Below are 6003 nucleotides of genomic sequence, written 5' to 3' on the forward strand. Positions count from 1 at the left end.
TTTCACGTTAAACAAACAAAAGAAAGAATATGTATTGTTGTTTTTTTTCTCTCTCCTGTTGACACGAAAAATTCCTCATTATATTTTAGAATATTAAGTGATTTTCAAAGGAGCATACTGAAGAAAATACTGAGTTTTCAAACATTTTGTTTTAGCATATTTTAATTCATATCATAGCTTATTGGTTGCCTTTATTGTAACATTGAATATATACATCACACATGTATACGTATAGAAACATGTATTTTGAAATAGTAACACCATGTGCGCTATTTTGAATCCGAGGCGACTTAAACAGTTAAGACTATAATCATGATAATGTAAGGCTTTATAAAAGGATATCATTCATGAACTTTTGCATACAGGAGGTTTACAACACGCTATATGGGAAGACTGATTGTCTTCCAAAACAAATATGATAATTTCAAGTGATGACAAAAAAAAACACGAACGAAATTAACATTCCTAAAGGTGAAAACGTGAAAAAGGTGAAAAAAGTTTGAAACGTAAATTTGCGAAATATCAAAGGGAGATAATCATTTAAATGTAGGTTTATCATTCTGTCTACACGATTAAAACAAAAAAAGAAAATCTGATGCTATTCCGATTGGAATAATGACCATAGGCACGTTTTGCTTCTGTAAAAATGCATTTTTTTTTCAATTTCACGTCTCATAAGATTTCGAATGATATATTTATTTTGTATGATATGATGGTTTTCTGTAAATCCCGCAGAGTCCCTAGTATCGGATACAATGACGCATATAAATTACAAGATCGATGGTTTTGTTCCAGTTTTTCCCACCAAAGAAAGCTGGCCGCCGTGATGTAGTCATGCATGGTCACTTTTACAAGAAAACAGAATCTTCTATAGAGGCATTTTTCCAAAGTCATATTTATAAAGCTGTTGGCATAAAATGTTTAAACAGTTTTTAAATACTCTTTCAAGTACAAAACATGAAAATGTATTACGGCATATAGAAAAGATAGACAAAAACAGGGGGTGGGGCGTGTTTTGGTAATACCTGTTATTCTTTTGATGTATCAACAAATGGATTTTTCATATGTAACCTGGATATACTAATTAAATATTTTTTTCTAAAAAAGCATGAATATGGAATAAGTTAATTAATTCAGTCATTTTATAACGAACACTTAATGCTCTATTTATCTTGGAAACACAAAGTTCCATAAAAGAAACAGGCCTAGAATTCCGATACGAAAGGTTATTATAGCTAAAAGCATATTGCAATCGTCAATTTTTAAGGTTGAAGTTATCCGTTCGAATAAATATTTTAATAGATGCTACATTGTAATTTTTTTCTAGGTATTTTATCTTTTTAATAGATATCAATGGATACTCATGAAGTAGCATCTGTAGACTGTTATTGATTAAACAATGTGTACCGTGAACAGTAAAATGATAAGGAAAGGGGATAAAGGGAAAGGGGGGGGGGGGGGTTATTGCATACTTACTGTTATGTTCTTCAGATAAATATTGAGTGCAACACATCATAACGAACCGTGGTATTACACTCCAATCATCTGATTTTTAAAGTTTATTCTTAAGTTGTCCTGTTACACCACTGTCCTAGGTAAGGGGACTGAGCGCTTACAAACATGTTTAACACCACCAAATTCTATATGTGCCTTTCCCAAATAAGGAGTCTGTATTTCATTGCTCATTGTTGTAGGCCGTAATGTGATCTAATGTTGCTTAAATCCGCTTCGTTTGGACTCTTCTTGATAGTTGTCTCATTGGTAATCATACCACAACTACTTATCTTATATTATATGCAACAGTATTAATAATAAGCATCTTTATGGGCATTTGCAAATCTAAATAAGCAAGAAGATCAATCAATATATCGACTACCAACCCTATGGTAATGCGACCAAATTTACTTACTGAAATAAGCCATTACATGACTTTTGAGTAAAATCTAAGTAAATTGTCTTAAATCTATTCACAATTTTTTTAATCGACTTTGGACAATTTAGAGCTTGACATTTTTTAAAAGATACTTGTTTATTATTCACTACAAGATGTAAATTATTCACCACAATATGTCTATTATTCACCACAAGATGTCTATTATTCACCACAAGATGTCTATTATTCACCACAAGATGTCTATTATTCACTACAAGATGTCTATTATTCACTACAAGATGTCTATTATTCACCACAAGATGTCTATTATTCACTACAAGATGTCTATTATTCACCACAAATGTCTATTATTCACCACAATATGTCTATTATTCACTACAAGATGTCTCTTGGTTGTTTGTGTTGTTGGATTGCCTTCACATTAACAATATCTTCATCTCCTTTATTTAAGAAATTATTCCTTCATGTCATGCTCTATGCACATTTCATTGCCTACTTTTAAATGAGCATAGAGCATGACATAAAGGATTTATTTCGATTCTAATAGGACAAAAACGGTATTTTTATAGGTCTAAGCGTACAAAAATACCTCACAAATGTTTCACTGTTCCCGTTTCCTCCCATGAATTATGTACGTTACATTTTCATATTTTATAAGTTTAAACAATAATTGCAGGGTAAATATATGTTGTTTGAATAACAATATATAACAAATTTTATGTAAACAGCTTAAATATATGTATTTTATAAGTGTACACATGATAATAACAAGAATGTAAACAATAAGTTTGTGCGCATGTGTCAAATTTATGTTGTGCTAATAAAGAAATAAGGACGTCATATTAGAATCTTTATTTAAACACATTCTTTAAATTCAAAACAACAATAATGGGCTTGTAAGGAGTAATGGGAAAATAAAACTATGACAGAAGGTGTGTTCAAAAACTAAAATGGACCTAATTACATAGTTATCTACTTACTAACTATAAACCGTTATATACAGGGAAATAATTCATTTTGAAATATTCTTTATGTAAAATAAAACTCATTTTCATGTACAATTCAGTACTTTGGAGCGAATGAAGTATTAAGTGATGTTATTTTAAACAAATTAGAAACAATGTCCTAAATAACATACACATTTACATGTTTTCCATGTATTGGTGTTTATTGTATGTTCTTTTGTGGTCATTTCCTTAGTCTACTGATTGAGGTACACAAAGTCTTGATATTAAAAAAGAAAGAGTTAAAACCAACCATATTTTCATGTGGCTGTCTCCCAAGACATGAACCACGTCAGAAGGTGTCGTATCTTAATGGTGTTTGGTACTTGGAGAATTAGTGTTTTCGCAGATATTTCATTTATTCAGGTACATTTATTGAAACCGTAATAGACTCGGGACGATTTAGAGCTTAACCTACGGTTTATACACCAGTCCTGTCTATTGTTGATGACTCGGGACGATATAGGGCTTGACATATGGTTTATACACCAGTCCTGTCTATTGTTGATGACTCGGGACGATTTAGAGCTTATTATATGGTTTATACACCAGTCCTGTCTATTGTTGATGACTCGTGACGATTTAGAGCTTAACATATGGTTTATACACCAGTCCTGTCTATTGTTGGTGACTCGGGACGATTTAAAGCTTAACATATGGTTTATACACCAGTCCTGTCTATTGTTGATGACTCGGGACGATTTAGGGCTTGACATATGGTTAATACACCAGTCCTGTCTATTGTTGATGACTCGGGACAATTAAGGGCTTGACATATGGTTTATACACCAGTCCTGTCTATTGTTGATGACTAGGGACGATTTAGGGCTTGACATATGGTTTATACACCAGTCCTGTCTATTGTTGATGACTCGGGACAATTTAGAGCTTGACATAAGGTTTATACACCAGTCCTGTATATTGTTGATGACTCGGGACAATTTAGAGCTTGATATATGGTTTATACACCAGTCCTGTCTATTGTTGATGACTCGGGACGATTTAGGGCTTGACATATGGTTTATACACCAGTCCTGACTATTGTTGATGACTCGGGACAATTTAGAGCTTGACATATGATTTATACACCAGTTCTGTCTATTGTTGATGACTCGGGACGATTTAGAGCTTAACATATGGTTTATACACCAGTCCTGTCTATTGTTGATGACTCGGGACGATTTAGAGCTTGACATATGGTTTATACACCAGTCCTGTCTATTGTTGATGACTCGAGACGATTAAGGGCTTGACATATGGTTTATAATTACTTTTGTCTATTTTGCTAAGAACCTGTCCTTCCTGCATGACAACTATGCTGTTATTCCCCTGCAGATAATTCCCAACAACATCGCTTTTGTGTGTGTTAATCACATCACATAAAATTCTTGATAACGCCATAAGGTATTGACAGTTTATTTGGGAACTCAGTCTATACTCCCACGACACCAACCATAGAGGTTATCCTGAACAATCATAAGTCAGGTCTATGTCCCACGACACCAACCATAGAGGAAATCCTGAACAATCATAAGTCAGGTCTATGTCCCTCGACACCAACCATAGAGGAAACCCTGAACAATCATAAGTCATGTCTATGTCCCACGACACCAACCATAGAAGAAATCCTGAACTATCATAAGTCAGGTCTATGTCCCACGACACCAACCGTAGAGGAAATCCTGAACAATCATATGTCAGGTCTATGTCCCACGACACCACCCATAGAGGAAACCCTGAACAATCATAAGTCAGGTCTATGTCCCACGACCCAACCATAGAGAAAACCCTGAACAATCATAAGTCAGGTCTATGTCCCACGACACCAACCATAGAGGAAACCCTGAACAATCATAAATCAGGTCTATGTCCCACGACACTAACCATAGAGGAAATCCTGAACTATCATAAGTCAGGTCTATGTCCCACGACACCAACCATAGAGAAAATCCTAAACTATCATAAGTCAGGTCTATGTCCCACGACACCAACCATAGAGGAAATCCTGAACTATCATAAGTCAGGTCTATGTCCCACGACACCAATCATAGAGGACATCCTGAACTATCATAAGTCAATTATATGTTCCTTTGAAAGAAGAACTGGAAAATCCTTCACTGTTGGATATAAAAATTAAATATGTTTCCTAAAAAACAATGTTACATTGCTGTATCTGTCAAGTGCTCAACGAAACTTCTTTCCAAATTACCAAGATCAACTTTATCAGCAATCAAAGCTAGTCTTTAGAGTAACTGTAAAACTGTGAATCGTTGCTAATTACTACAAAATTCCAAAGATCTATTAGAGTTCATACAATCTAAGTCTCTTTCAACTTGCAATAGTATAAAACATTTGACTTTTCTACACTTTATTCTAATATTACCCGTCCAAGAATTAGTCCAACTTGATTCAAATGAAATATTCCCTAACTGACATCATCGAGATGCTTGTTTTTTTTTATTGACAATATATATGTTACGTTATGAGGACGTTCCTATGGAAATCAACTGTTGCCCTCGAATTTGAACGACTTGTTCCTTTAACCAGAAGCTTCTCGGAAAGAACGAAACGAAGAAACGTCGGTGTTGATTAGAATGACACCATTCCAGGCCCTTTTGTTTTCTACAAAATTAATATTACCATTGATTAACAAGTTCCGGGTCGACGGGTTCAAAAAGAAAGATTTTGAAAGCAGAAAAAAACTGCGCATCTTATAATCAGCATGACTTTATCAGATGACAATACGAACACTAAAAATCCAGCCTAGAAATAAGTAAGTACTTTAATTCAGTCACGGACCCGCGATGTCGCGGTAGTGTTCTAGTTTATAAAAAATGAACGTATCATTGATACTTTATGTCGAACCTATTGAGCAAAGTGCTGCAAGCGGTGAAGTTGAAGTCCTTCCTTCCAAAGTTTTACGGACGCTATCAAGAGTTTATTGCCGGTTATAGAATATATGTGTCATGGATGACCACGGAAATGTTCCAATTGTTGTAACCACATTTTGAAAGAAGGAAGTACTTTTCATTAGCCTTTGAACTTGAATTGATGGAAATTAAACCTTGTGAATATTTGATTAAATTTTTAAGATTTGATCAAAAG

This window comes from Mytilus californianus, unplaced genomic scaffold (assembly GCF_021869535.1).
Source record: "Mytilus californianus isolate M0D057914Y unplaced genomic scaffold, xbMytCali1.0.p SCAF_17, whole genome shotgun sequence".
Taxonomy (NCBI): domain Eukaryota; kingdom Metazoa; phylum Mollusca; class Bivalvia; order Mytilida; family Mytilidae; genus Mytilus; species Mytilus californianus.